The following is a 15,283-nucleotide window of genomic DNA, read 5'->3' as shown; positions in this document are numbered from 1 at the left end:
GAGAGATTTGTGCTTCGCAATCTAGCAATGCTCAGCACTGCACCAGTGATGTGTGTTGAGGGATCTGTCACTGCCCGTGTTTGTAAAAGAGAGAACACGAGTGATAACTAGGTATTTAGTAGCAGCAGTAGTTTGTTTATTTATAAAGGCTCCACAAAGTGTCCACAGCGCCGTACATAGCAAACAAAAACAAATTACAAGGTAATGTACAGGGTGTGTTGATACAATACAGCATAAATAGGGGTATAGCTGGTAGAAATAAAATCAGCATCAGTTCTGAAGTAGGTGTCGAAATTGTGGAGGAGACTGAAGATGAAGTAGAGGAAGGAAAGAACAGGGCAGGAGCGCTGGTGAGGTAAAGAGGTAGGGTGTGTACGTGAGGAAGGAGGGCCCTACTCTTAAGAGTTAACAAAGTAAAAGGAGGTGGGTGGACAAACGAAAAACAATAGGATAAGTAGGAACGGATTGGAACAGATGGAGAGGTAGGATAGGAGGAGCGAAAGAGGAGCGATAGGCTAGGAGGAAGAAGTGGGTTTTGAGGGAGCGCTTGAAGGAGGTAAGGGAATCAGAAAGCCTGATGGGTGGCGGGAGGTTGTTACAGTGCAGGGGGGCAGCGTGAGAGAAGTCTTGGACACGGTAATGGGAGGAGGTGATTAGGTGAGAGGTCAGGCGGCAGTGGAGCGAAGAGGACGGGAGGGAGTGTGGATAGAGATCAGTGAAGAGAGGTAAGGAGCGGTGGAGAAGGAATGGAGAGCCAGTGAAGAGATAGACAGAGAGGGGGGGGGGGGGGGGGGGGGAGACGGAGGTAGAGTGGTGGGAGAGGAAGAGGAGCCTAGCAGCGGCGTTAAAAATGGATTGGAGAGGGGCAAGGCAGGCGAGAGGTAGCCCGGAGAGAAGGATGTTGCAGTAGTCAAGGCGGGAGATGACAAGAGTGAATGAGAATTTTGGTCAAGTCAGTGGAGAGGAATGGTCTGATACGCGAGATGTTGCGGAGCGGCAAGACAGGGAGCACGAATGTGGGTGGTGAAAGAGAGGGAGGAGTCAATGATGACACCGAGGCAGCACGTTTGGTCGGTGGAGGTGATATGTTTCACCAATGCTGATGGAGATAGTGGGAGAAGAGTGGATGTTCGGGGATGGAAGATTAGAAGTTCAGTTTTAGCCATGTTTAGTTTCAGGAAGCGTTGGGTCATCCAGGCTGAGATGGCCGTGAGGCATTTGGAGACTTTGGACAGGAGTGATGGGGATAGGTCGGGGGAGGAGAGATAGATTAGGGTGTCATCAGCATAAAGGTGGTAATGGAAGCCGTAGGAGCTGATGAGGGTGCCCAGAGAGGTGGTGTAGAGGGAGAAGAGGGAGAAGAGGGAGAAGAGGGCCAAGGACTGACCCTTGGGGAACACTGACTGGCTGCGGGGTAGTGGGAGAGGAGACGGAGAAGGAGCGATCGGAGAGGTATGAGGTGAAGACCGTGCCAGTGATGCCAAAGGAGTGGAGGGTGTTGAGCAGGAGAGGGTGGTCAACAGTGTCAAAGGCAGCAGACAGATCAAGCTGAATAAGGATCGAGAAGAGGCCTTTGGATTTAGCCGATAGTAGATTAGTGACTCAGTGGTCAGGGCAGTTTCAGTGGAATGTAAAGAGCGGAACCCGGATTGGAGGGGGTCTAGAATGGAGTTAGCAGTAAGGTGGCTTAGGTATTTCAAACATGCTTCAAATATCTAGCCCAGCGTCGCACAGGACCGCGCATCGCTATGAGCCCTACACACAGCAATTTGTGCTTAATTTCTAAACAATCTAGTGGAATCTAATCAGATCGTTTCGAAAATAGGCCAAAATCACTCCCTTTGTAGGCCCCATTAGTGAGAATCGCACCGTGTGTATGGAGAATTACAACAATAACGCACGGTCAGCAAAATACAGTTTTATGCAGCCAATGTAATTTTAGATGAAAAAGGAGGGTGAATAAATACATGAAGGAATGGGAATGGTGTGGCAGAACTATACAACTATAAGGGGGGGGGGGGGGTTTGAAAGAAGAGAGATTATCAGCACAGAAATGAAACAATGAGAAAATACAGAAGGTGAATGATGATTAAAAGAATGGACATAGTTTCCATATTGCAAGAGTTCTTAACTCTTGTCATATACTCTATGCAATGGATGTATCAGACAATTAACATTTTTCTTCTACTGTACTTGGCTTGTTTAATGATGTGATTGCTATAGGCATGCCAAGAGGAAGGAAAATGAACTTGGGGGCCATAGAAATGGAAACTGGATTGAAGATGTACACATTTATCTTTTCTAGCAGGATGTTGGCAAACTACACCAGAGGTTTGAAGACATCCCCTCCAGCATCTGTTTAACAAGTACAGGTGCAACTTTTTGAGCCTAACTACTACAAAACAGTTTATACATCAAGCTTGAAGGCTGCGTTCTCTGATTTTGACCAAAACTCATCCATAAGGCTCTTGGAAACTCTAAAGCCCCTTCTTGTGCAGTCAGGAGTTGAAGAACTTGGAAACCTTTCCAAAGATGTTAAAAACAGACCTTTTGTAGATGCCTTTCTAAGTAAGATGGATTTAGTAGTAGATAGAAAGCTCTATCGGAAAGGTGTTCAACTTGACAAAGAAAAAAAAACCAGGGCCTAGAAAGCGAAAGCAATTTTGAAGTAATCCTAAAATGTAGCCTTAAAGCCACTTTCAGGCATAATGACAATTCAGGGGTTTTCCCAGTTGTTCAAAAAAGGTCTGCCATGGGACCCTAGGGTGCAGCAGAGCACTTGCAGGGGGACCATGGGATGGTTGTCAAGGACCAATTCAAATTATTTATGGACAGTGTAATAGGCAAAACCAGTGCTGGTGGCTTCAAATCATAAAATATATGGACATGATCCTGTCCTTCACCACATAACTGAACCTGATGACAAACACAATCTACTTCATTTAATATTTTTCTAAATGACTAAAAAAAAAAAAACTTTTGGACTAGATGTGCCACGAAAAAAATTCTGATACCTCTAGGGTGGCTAGGAGAACCCCTGGCTCAGCCAACTACCCGTGACTGCTTATATCTGAAAGGCATCAACTCGGGATCACAGTCCCAGATCAGTGCCCTTGCAGTTGGCCAGGGTTATTCCTGAGACTATCAGCCCAGGCAGACAACTTAGGTTAAGCGTGAATGGTGCAACCCTGGATTTTACTCCCGAGTCATACCTAGACGCTTCCGATTGGCTGTTTGGCGATGCCAGGATGGGGCAGAACTGGGAACAGCAATTTCCCCCTCAGGTGTTGTCCTCAATCAGCAGTGGCCCCACTGCCAACACTGCTATAGAACTGAAAGATACATTAGTCAATCTTCAATTTCATCAGGCAGCCTTCAGGTTGTTCACTCCAGTCTGTGACAGAGGAGGGGTTTCCTAAGTAGTTTGCACAGGCTCAACAGTGGAGATAGGTCCTTCAAAGACTGCTGCGTAGTTGGTATCTCAATGTAGTGGTTCTGGATCATTCCTGCTCCAGTTAGCCTAAGGCATGCTGGCATCCAAATAGGCTAATGGCCATCTTTGAGTCTGTGTAGGCACATATCAGTAGACCAGCACGTATGTAGATACAAACACAGAAATACGGTCAAAAAACCAATGCAGATTTAGGAACCCCAGGTGCGTTATGGTGGGTGCCCTGTGACCCTATGAACATAAAGTAAAGAAGGGTACAATTAGCAGCACCTAAAGCCAGGAATAAAAAAAATTCGGCTGCAGTGTAGGTGTGGCTAATAGTCAAGCAAAGCCACCTGGCCAAAGTTTGTTTAGAGGCCAACCAGCCCCACTTATGAAATCATAAGCAAATGTAGAAAAAAGTGGTTTCTAAATGAATTCAAATTAAACTGCAACTTTTATTAATTAGTTGTAACAATTCTCACATAGTTAAAAACCTAACTATAAAAAAATAAACTAAGCTTTATAAAAAAAATATATTATACATATATATCATTGGTACTTGTTTCCTAGAACGGCCACAACGATTTAGATCGTTGTGGTCGTAAGATAAAAAATCGGATCGATCGCATCGCATGCGATTTGGTCGCATACGATGCGACCGATCCGATCGACCGATTTTTCACCCGATTTTTTTTTTTTTTTCACCAGATTTGTTTAAATTGCCCCCCCAAATGTTAATAAGTGTGCTAGACCCCACGATAGACGTGAACCCGAAGCGTGGCGAGCGCAGTGAGCCCGCGAGGGGCGGCGGTGCGCGTCCTCCGACCTTTTCATTCCCCTACTATCCACTAGGGCGTGGAGTGAGAATATAATAGTGTGGCGAGCGCAGCGAGCCACCGAGCCCGAAGCGTGGCGAGCGCAGCGAGCCCCGCGAGGGGACGCGTCTAACTTCACAGGTATACGCGTCCCCTCGCGGGGCTCGCTGCGCTCGCCACGCTTCGGGCTCGGTGGCTCGCTGCGCTCGCCACACTATTATATTCTCACTCCACGCCCTAGTGGATAGTAGGGAAATGAAAAGGTCGGAGGACGCGCACCGCCGCCCCTCGCGGGCTCGCTGCGCTCGCCACGCTTCGGGTTCACGTCTATCGTGGGGTCATGGCGGGCACATAAAAAATGTGAAATGGGTCATATTGGCCCATTTCACCTTTTTTATCATTTTTCCCTATGTGAGATGGACTTAATCAAGTCCATCTCATCTTGTGCCATTATAATGGCACAAGACCGACCGATTTCAATGTTAAAAGATTTTTTAACATTGAAGTCTATGGAAAAATCGGGTCAATCGGTCGGTCGCATCGCGGCCGATTTTAATTGGTCGCGACCGACCGATTGACCCGATTTCTGTCAATCAAAGTGAAAAATTTGTAAAAAATCGGCCACATCGTGAGGATCGTGTCCCTTAATTAAGAGCCACGATCACTCACGATTGTGGCCGTTCTAGGAAACAAGTACCATATCATTTTTTCTGGCAGCCCTGGCTAAAGAACCTTTCAATGTTACTTGGGAAAGGGATTAGGGGGTCGCTCTGAAGGAGGAGTGGTCAGAAATAAAAACACTAGTTGCAAAATCTTCAATTAACTTGAATTTCAAGGAAAATGCCTTTAAAAGGTCTACTCTAGATGGTATATGGTCCCCCCACAGTAGTACATCGTATTTTCCCCTCTAGATCTAGTCAGTGCTGGCAGAATTGTGTATCACAGGGTACATTCATACATATGTGGTGGGATTGCCCACAGATTAGCTCCTACAGGGACGATATTTTTTCTCTTTTGGGAAATGTATTTGATTTCTCGACCCCCAAAAGTCCCTTGACGGCTCTCCCTGCACACCAGTTGCAGGGACCTGAAACCCCAAAAGCAAGCTGTGTGGCCATATAATCAACTCCGCCAGATTGTTGATTGCAAAAAACAGGAAACAACCTGCCACCCCTTCCATTCAGACCGTAATCAACAAAGTCTGGTTTGCAGCATCCATGGAGTATATCACTGCACTGTTACATGACTCGGTAGGGAAATTCATGTAAATTTGGACTCCCTGGTACGTATATTTTCAGAGTTAACTCCCTGGTTAGATGTGTTCACTGGTTCTTGCTTGTAGCGTAGTTAAATATGGTACTTTAGATAAGGATACCCTTTTATGTGCAAGGTTCTGTGACTCAATCCCCCCTTTCTTACTTTTTATCTTTTTCCCTTTCACCCCTCTGACCTTTCTTCTTCTTAATTACCCCAATGCTACTGTATTACTGTTTGTTCTCTAACTCAATATAAAAACAAAAAAAGATAAATGGTATTCACAACAGTATTTCATTTATGTGCATTACATCATGCTATTCATTTACACTAGACTGTCTGTAAAAGCACTGTTCAGTTATCTGATTCATCTCCCTGTATTGTTTGCCACTGTAAAAATAAAGAGTTTTAAAAAAGAAATAATTTTTAAAACCCAACCAAGCCACTTGGATCTCCAGCAGTGACCATATTTTTGTTATATATTTGTTGCGTAAAGTTGACACCATAAAATATATAAAGAAATTACTTTAAACTACAATGTTTATCTCTATGAACTAAAAATTGCAAACAAAATTGTGCAGGTTCCACATTTTATATGTTATTAGGAGATTCTCTATTTCAAACAACTTAATCTTGGTATAGAGCTTGGATCAAAATCGTAAGAAATTGATAAGTTTCACACATATTTACATATATGGGCAGTACGGATGGTGCAATGGTTAGCATTACTACAACACAGCGCTGAGGTCATGGGTCCGAATCCCACCATGGCCCTAAGTGCAGAGTTTGTATATTCTCTGCGTGTTTGCGTGGGTTTCCTCTAGGTACTCCGGTTTCCTCCCACAATTCAAAAATATACTGTTAGGATAATTGGCTCCCAACAAATTAACTCTAGAATGTCTGTGTGTGCGCATGTACATGTGGTAGGGAATATAGATTGTAAACTCCACTGGGGCAGGGACTTATGTGAATGTTCAAATATCCTCTGTAAAGCGCTGCGGAATATGTATGCGCTATATAAGAAACTGCTAATAAATAAATAAATAAATAAATATGTGCAGGGCACAGTATTACCGTACAGAATAATATGAGAATATTTTATAGCAGGATACCAGTAGCTTTACAAGTCCCGGCACTCACATGTCCATTAAAAGGTAATAAAGGCTTAGAGATATGCGTATAGACACTGCGCTCACCAGTGCGATCTTGTTGCAGCTGCTGGTCTCCAGGGGAGGGGGGCCGCCCTCCAATAGGTAATAATGGAAGCAGGGGGTATGGAGACCTGCGCTAATAAAATAACGGATTGTGTGTTCCCCTAAATCTACTGGTAACAGTAAGTGTAAGTGCTTGGCTGTACAAATCTGTATACGTCAGGTAAATGAGATGAGAGGGTAATTGTAATACAAAGAAATTTATTGAGAATAAAATATAAGGGGCAGTGAAAGCACAGGGGCTCAGAAGGGGTAGGAGAAGGGGTTCACTGTTAGAGCACTCTGTGGTGGTGCTGAGAAAGTTCCACAATTCCCAGGGGCGTCACAAACTGCACTTGGGTGACAGCAGGAGCAGCTCACCCAATGTTACTGGCTTGTAGATGGTAGCAGATGCCGGGGAGTAAGGGACACAGAGTACGGGGCGCGGGATACACTACACCTGGGTGGCAGCAGAGGCTGGGCACCGTGTGCAGGATGCGCTTTAGGAAGTCTCGATAACAGTGGTGGTGGGAGAGATGGAAAACAGTCTGATATGCAGGTGGGATGAGTCGGTCACAGGCCGGTGGTGCGGGGGGCTGGCGTCCCGTCCCGTCCGCAGTACACCTCTAACCTGTGGTTGGTGATGGTTCCGGTCCTCGTTCCCTCCGTGCGTACCCGCAGTCCCGCCGCAGATCAGGTCGGCGCCGTGTCCGCACGTCCTGCCGGGCTCCACGGAATTCGCACAGGACTAGACTTCCGGGATGTGGATGACGCGGATGACGCGGTATCCCTGCACCCAAGTCTAAAGTCCTGGCGTCTGCCGTGCGCTCTACTCCCGACGGGAGGAGACTGGGGTGGGTGTCTGGTGGGTAAATGTCCTCCAACGCGTGTCGACCTTGCGGCCTTCTTCAGGGAGATGCTGTGTACTAGATGTGGTGGCCGGGGGTATTTTTATTGTAATCCTGGGGGCGGGTCTCTGATGTAGAGGCGGCCATATTGGTTATGGGCAAACATGCCCTCAAGTCTGTATCGAAACCTGTCAGTTTCTGTATAATTCCATTGGGTATAATTGGTATCTGTCGTACCTGGGTTCGTCTACTATTATCTTGTAATAGCTCTGCTATGTTGGGCTCAGGACAGTGTTCTAGCTTGTCTTTCTGAATGGGAATCTGAAAGCAAGATTCTACACTGTAGGAGTCGCCATAATGGTCGTGGGCACTATGCCCTTCTATGTGGAGCTGCGGTTTTACTACGTGGTACTGATTGACCTGACCTCGTTGTCTACATTAAGGCACAGTGACACATCCTTCTCCACATACAGTATTGAGGAAACCCCACAGAAATACGAGCAGACAGCCAGACACTCACTGGAAGCAGGCACACAGCTTAGCTTTGTAACAGTGAGGTCAAAGGTACAAGAAACACAATCACTTGACACAACATGTGTGGACCCACCTTTTTTAGAACAAAATGCAGGGGCCGAACCCTGCAGAAAGACCCACGAAGACAAAGCACCATTACCAATACCGAACACACAGGGGGAACAGAAAACAAACAAAAGAAAACTTATAACACTAGAAGAGGGTGTAGAGGAGGGAGACTCACCAAGAAAATACAAGGCACACAAAACCAACACAAACCCAACACAGACAAAGCAGACAAAACTGGTATTTTCAACCTCAGTAGACTCACACTTGAAGACAGGCACATCAGTGTCCTTAACAAAGGACTGAAATTCGCCCCCACAGCCAGACTAGACAAATTCCACTCATATTTAGACTTACACAAATTCACCAGAAAACTGACGCTAGCCAAATACTACCACAAACCACTACCATACCAGCCCAAACCCAAAACACAGGACATATATAAACATTCCGACCTACGACCCAAATCCAACTTCTATCCCCAGTACATGAGAGGGCATCTCATTGATACATTTGAAACAGTAGTCACACGGGACCTAGAAAACCTTGATTTGAAAAAACACAAAAAGACCCTCAATTTGACCAAAACAGAATTGACAACACTAAAAGAATTGAAAGAGGACGATACCATTACAATTAAACCAGCTGACAAGGGGGGGGGGATTGTAATATTGAACACAGACGATTACATCACAGAAAGCAACAGGATACTCAATGACACAGACACATATCAAATTTTACCATCCAATCCAACAAACACCTATCAAGAAGAATTAAAACACTTACTACAAAAAGGAAAAGACTTAGGCATACTCACTGACAAAGAACACTCTTTCATAGACAACCCCAACCCAGTCATCCCAGTCTTCTATCACCTGCCAAAAATCCACAAAGACACACAACACCCACCAGGACGCCCAATAATATCTGGGATTGGTTCACTCACCTCAAACCTTTCTCAGTATTTAGACAGATTCCTACAAACATACGTAAAAACCCAACAATCATACATAAAAGACACTACTGATATTCTAAGGACATTACAAACGACAGAATGGCAAGACAACTTCTGGTTATGTACTAGTGACATCACTTCCCTCTATTCAGTAATAGGACACGACCAAGGTATAGAAGCAGTAAGACACTACCTAGAACAGGACATTGACATACCACCAGAGCAAACACTTTTCATAACAGAATGCATCAGGTACATACTAGAACACAATTTCTTCTGGTTTAATGACAATTACTACAAACAGACAACAGGCACCGCCATGGGCACCAGATTCGCCCCGAGTTTTGCCAATCTCTTCATGAGTAAGTGGGAGGATGAGAACATATGGAGGGGTGGCGAACTCGGGTCGAATCTGGTGCTCTGGCGACGCTACATAGATGATATCATTTTCATTTGGAGCGGCACCAAAGAAGAACTTGACACATTTAACAGTAACCTGAACAATAACAACAATAATCTAAAATTTACCACACAATGCAGCCAAGAAACAGTTAACTTCCTCGACATCACCATATTCATACAAGACGGCAAAATCAACACCAAAACATACCAAAAACCTGTAGACGTTAACAGTTACATCCTATCAACAAGCGGACATCACCCCAATTGGCTCACTAGCATCCCCACCAGTCAGTTCCAAAGACTACGCCGCAATTGCACTAATCTGACAGATTTCCAAACCCAAGCAAAAGACCTCAGTACACAATTCACAAACAAAGGTTACAATGAAAACAGAGTACAAGAAGCCTACACTAAAGTAGAAAAAATAGACAGGGAAACCCTACTGATACCCAAGACAAAAAACACAGACGAGCATAAAGACTTTAAATTAGCCTTCATAACAAAATACAACGACGACAATAGACTATTCCAAAAAATCCTACAAAAACACTGGCATTTACTGCTGGAGGATGAAACCCTAAATGACATCTTACCACCTAAACCCACAATCATCTACAAAAAATCAACCGACCTTAAACAACAGCTGACCCATAACCACAGTAGACAGACAGAACCAGTTCAAGAAAGCAAAGGGTTCTTCCACTGCGGATCTTGCAAATACTGCACCAGTCACACAATAACAACCAAAAAGACAGACAGATTCTCCTCAAAAGTGACAGGTATAGAGTACAAGATCAATGAACACATAACTTGCAACCACACAGGGGTCGTATACCTGGCAAGTTGCCCCTGTGGGTTGCAATACATAGGAAGAACCATCAGGAAACTCAGGGTCAGGGTGGGCGAGCATATGCGGAACATTGCAAAAGGTTCAGACACACACAGCATCTCCAGACATTTCAAAGAGACACATGACTGTAACCCCAAAAACCTCACAGTAATTGGGATAAAACTAGTAACCAAGAACTGGAGAGGAGGAGATTACCTAAAAATGATAAATAAAGAAGAGCTAAAATGGATTTTTAATCTCAAAACCCTTACACCAAGAGGCCTTAATGTAGACAACGAGGTCAGGTCAATCAGTACCACGTAGTAAAACCGCAGCTCCACATAGAAGGGCATAGTGCCCACGACCATTATGGCGACTCCTACAGTGTAGAATCTTGCTTTCAGATTCCCATTCAGAAAGACAAGCTAGAACACTGTCCTGAGCCCAACATAGCAGAGCTATTACAAGATAATAGTAGACGAACCCAGGTACGACAGATACCAATTATACCCAATGGAATTATACAGAAACTGACAGGTTTCGATACAGACTTGAGGGCATGTTTGCCCATAACCAATATGGCCGCCTCTACATCAGAGACCCGCCCCCAGGATTACAATAAAAATACCCCCGGCCACCACATCTAGTACACAGCATCTCCCTGAAGAAGGCCGCAAGGTCGACACGCGTTGGAGGACATTTACCCACCAGACACCCACCCCAGTCTCCTCCCGTCGGGAGTAGAGCGCACGGCAGACGCCAGGACTTTAGACTTGGGTGCAGGGATACCGCGTCATCCACATCCCGGAAGTCTAGTCCTGTGCGAATTCCGTGGAGCCCGGCAGGACGTGCGGACACGGCGCCGACCTGATCTGCGGCGGGACTGCGGGTACGCACGGAGGGAACGAGGACCGGAACCATCACCAACCACAGGTTAGAGGTGTACTGCGGACGGGACGGGACGCCAGCCCCCCGCACCACCGGCCTGTGACCGACTCATCCCACCTGCATATCAGACTGTTTTCCATCTCTCCCACCACCACTGTTATCGAGACTTCCTAAAGCGCATCCTGCACACGGTGCCCAGCCTCTGCTGCCACCCAGGTGTAGTGTATCCCGCGCCCCGTACTCTGTGTCCCTTACTCCCCGGCATCTGCTACCATCTACAAGCCAGTAACATTGGGTGAGCTGCTCCTGCTGTCACCCAAGTGCAGTTTGTGACGCCCCTGGGAATTGTGGAACTTTCTCAGCACCACCACAGAGTGCTCTAACAGTGAACCCCTTCTCCTACCCCTTCTGAGCCCCTGTGCTTTCACTGCCCCTTATATTTTATTCTCAATAAATTTCTTTGTATTACAATTACCCTCTCATCTCATTTACCTGACGTATACAGATTTGTACAGCCAAGCACTTACACTTACTGTTACCAGTAGATTTAGGGGAACACACAATCCGTTATTTTATTAGCGCAGGTCTCCATACCCCCGGCTTCCATTAATAAAGGCTTAGCTGCATATATCGATGGAAAGCGTGGCACGCAGGAGTCTTGGTTGTCGTGTAAGAAAATATTGTTTTAATCCAACATGACCAGCTTTATAGGTGTATATGTATCCTCTTGATTTTATTCTGATTATATCAGACACCAATATACTTGCTATACAAGAATATCAGGTATACAAGTAGCGGTAAGTCTGTGTTCAGATCTTATCTGTATAACACATGGCCAATATATCTGCCGTTCGATTGAATGGCCACCATATCAATGCAGCATTGGCCAGTGTGTACGACGTGGTTCACAGATATATCATGTCGGCTGTGCAACCCAGCCGATGCCTGATACATCTAAAGTTACATCAGTGAACCGTGCTGTGTGTATGATCGATCAGCATAAATCTGCACCGGGAGCTGCCGGTGATTGACAGCTCAATTGTGAGGTCAGTCCTGCAGGATCGTGCACCATGTATGGAGAACACACCGCTTGATCTATCTGTGGATAAATTGATTTGCAGATCTAGTGTGTACCGAGTTTTAGAGATAGCATACAAAATGATTGTGTCTAAGTAATACTACCGATACAAAGTCCATTAACATTCTAAGTGTCTTCTCCATATGCGGATGCAGACATACTTTCAGTACATGTTTATATAGCAGCAGGTATTTTCGTATATCTAGATTTGATAGAGGGTGTCAATTATTGTACATAAGTGTCCTTATTCCTCCAGAATGTAAACACATATTGTCAGATTAAGGCCAAGCAAATATATCATATTGGACACACAAATACGAAAAATTAAAAAAGGAGTCAACTGTGGTGGTTGGACATGAACATCTATATGCACCACAAATATTCTCCATTGTGAAGACTGCAAAAAAAATTTCAGTACTTTTCTATATGGCAGCATATACCTTTATAGACAGATCTCAGCACTGTTGATCCTATTTATATACTGTAATATAAGATGTGTGAATATTCATCACAAAAGGAGTGTTGGCTACAATATATCTAGGCTGCTATCTTTACTGAATTATTACACAACTAAAATGCCATATACATACAATAATCATAGAATATTTGTATATGGATTCAAAAGGTCACATTCCAGAGCACCATGCGGTGAGGCGAAGTACCTTCAGTGACCACTAGAGGCCGCTGGACAGACCAAATTACTCCTCAACAAAAAAAGGGAAAGCAAAATGATCTATTTCAAACTTGCTGGATGTAGAGAGAGGGAGGAGTGAAAACAGATTGGATGGAGGTAGGAGCAGATAGGGACTAAGCTGTTATATCACAGGCTTTTAACTAGCTTAAAATAAAACATGGTAAGAACATGGTAAGCTAGGTACCACAACCTCCTGATTAATGTGGAACCAGGAGACAATCTTAGGTAGATGGCTCAAACACGTCTGGAGAACAGCCCTATGATCATGGAAGATGAGAAAGGGATAGAAATAGAACAGCAAGTAAAAAGACCATTATCCAGTCAACACAAATTTAAAAAGTGGCCAAAGGCTCAATGGGAGCAGCCTACAGTGTCCGAAGAACCAATGAAAGGTTCCATGGAGCCACTGGAGGAACAAACACGGGTTGAACGTGAAAACCCCCTTGGAAAGAAAAAAAGTCTTAACATATGGTCAAGAGGCACACACATAGGTCTGCCAGTAGAATATATAACGGAAAGTTAATTTCTTGGAAAATCCAGTCTCCCTCAGAACTGTCTCAATAGCAACCCCATCAAAGAGATGCAGCAGATCCAGATGCAGGCATGGATCTTGAGATAGAAGATACTGATAGGGAGAAGCAGTAGAGTTTCAATGGAGAAACTCCAAAGATAGACGTACCATAGATGCCACAGCCAATCCGGGCACAGCAAGGTAGATCATGCCCACCCTGCAGATTGAATTTACATAGAGCCCATGGGATTAAAGAAATTGGAAGACCAAGAGCAGAGGGAACAAAGGAGCCGAGCCAGGCATAGAGCCCTGTATACTGCCCTCAGATCCTGGACATTAAATCGGCAACTGAAGCTCCCAATGTGACTGCCGGCCCTGGAACGTCTGCTGATAAGACACTGCCCCTTACCCCCATAGACTTGCAGAATGAGCAGCAAGCGAAGAAGAAAACAGGTTATGGAGGATGGATGAAATAACTAGGCAAGAGACATGTGCATCAACCGTAGGGGGACTACCACTTGGCCTGTTCATTAGCTGGTAATGGATAAAAGGAAGCTATATGCTTTGATAACTGAAAACCCTTTAGTAACTTGAGCCCACACTGCCTCCAGGAGATCATTAAGCTGTGTGGAAGCCAGAAAATCAGTTATTTCTGTTGCTCTAAAGGTGCCTACAGACGCATTCATTTGCTTTCGCTTTCCCCTCTCCACCACCTTTCGATTTTGTCTTTGATTTTCCATTCATTTTCACATTAGATCTGCACTTTTTGCATTCGATTTCCAATTAGATTTACATTCAAGGTGCAGTGTACACATTTTTCTTTTCAATAAAGAGAAAACGGGAGCACACATCGAATGCTAGTCAAAAGTGTCCTAAAAACCATTCGATTTCGATTCAATTTTGCTTCTATATGCAAAATCGAATCGAAAACAGGGAAAAATCGTAGCGTGTGTACACAGATTTAGACAAGGGCACTGGACCTTGCAGTATCCACATCTGCCAGGGATAATCCTAATGCACAAAAAGTGTTGTGTATTGGAATTAGTCTCAGCTGCCGATAAGGGAGTACAGGGTATATGCATGGATATCCTGCGCCAGTGGTCCACTAAGTGTGGGTGTGCACATCACTTTACTGGTAGGGCACACTGACTCCCTTGAAAGGTAGTCAACCAAATGATTAGATGGAGCAGATGAACAGGTGTTCCACAGCCCTGGGGGATATTCCCAGTGATTGAAATCTGCAGGAGACATACCCACAGGAACACTGCACATGCACACAAGACACTCAATGCATAGAAATATGTAGGGAAATCTACTCAACAACCCGTGCAATTAAGAAACAGGTTGCTGAGAGCATGGTATAAATGTATTGTTCCATCTAAGCTTGTTTTGCAGGGTGCCCCACCCTGCCCATTTTTAAAACCTCAAAATGCACCCTGCCCTTTTTGTGTGTGGCACTGCGTGCCCATGCATTGCCCCCCAATGAGCTGGACTTTCGGTGTGTGCCATCATATGTTATGGGTATTACAGTGTATGCTATCATGTGAAATGGGCATTATGGTGTTTGCCATAATGTGTAATTGTCATTACAACAGAATATGTAATGGGTATAGCAGAGTATGACAACGTTTAATGGGCGTAGTGCAGTGTGCAATGTTTTATGGGGTTTTTTTGGTTCTAATGTAAAATGTCTAATATAAAAATGTGCCCTACTGATTGAAAATAGTGCCCTGCCTGGTGGTCATCAACCTGTCCTAAAAAATCCTAAAGTGAACACTATAAATGGCAGAACACCCATTAAACACAA

The 15,283-nt window shown here is 44.7% G+C and overlaps 1 protein-coding gene across 3 annotated transcripts in view; it reads right to left on the bottom strand.

The window, feature by feature from the left end:
• The window catches only part of ATRX (ATRX chromatin remodeler), a 171,534-nt gene that overhangs the window by 135,422 nt on the left and 20,829 nt on the right, over window positions 1-15,283 (bottom strand). The gene's annotated exons all lie outside the window — the stretch shown is intronic.

The sequence above is a fragment of the Crinia signifera genome, chromosome 9, assembly GCF_055691185.1.
Source record: "Crinia signifera chromosome 9, ASM5569118v1, whole genome shotgun sequence".
NCBI lineage: Eukaryota > Metazoa > Chordata > Amphibia > Anura > Myobatrachidae > Crinia > Crinia signifera.
Note: the sequence above shows the minus strand (reverse complement) of the source record. Positions and strands in the feature narration are given on the sequence as shown.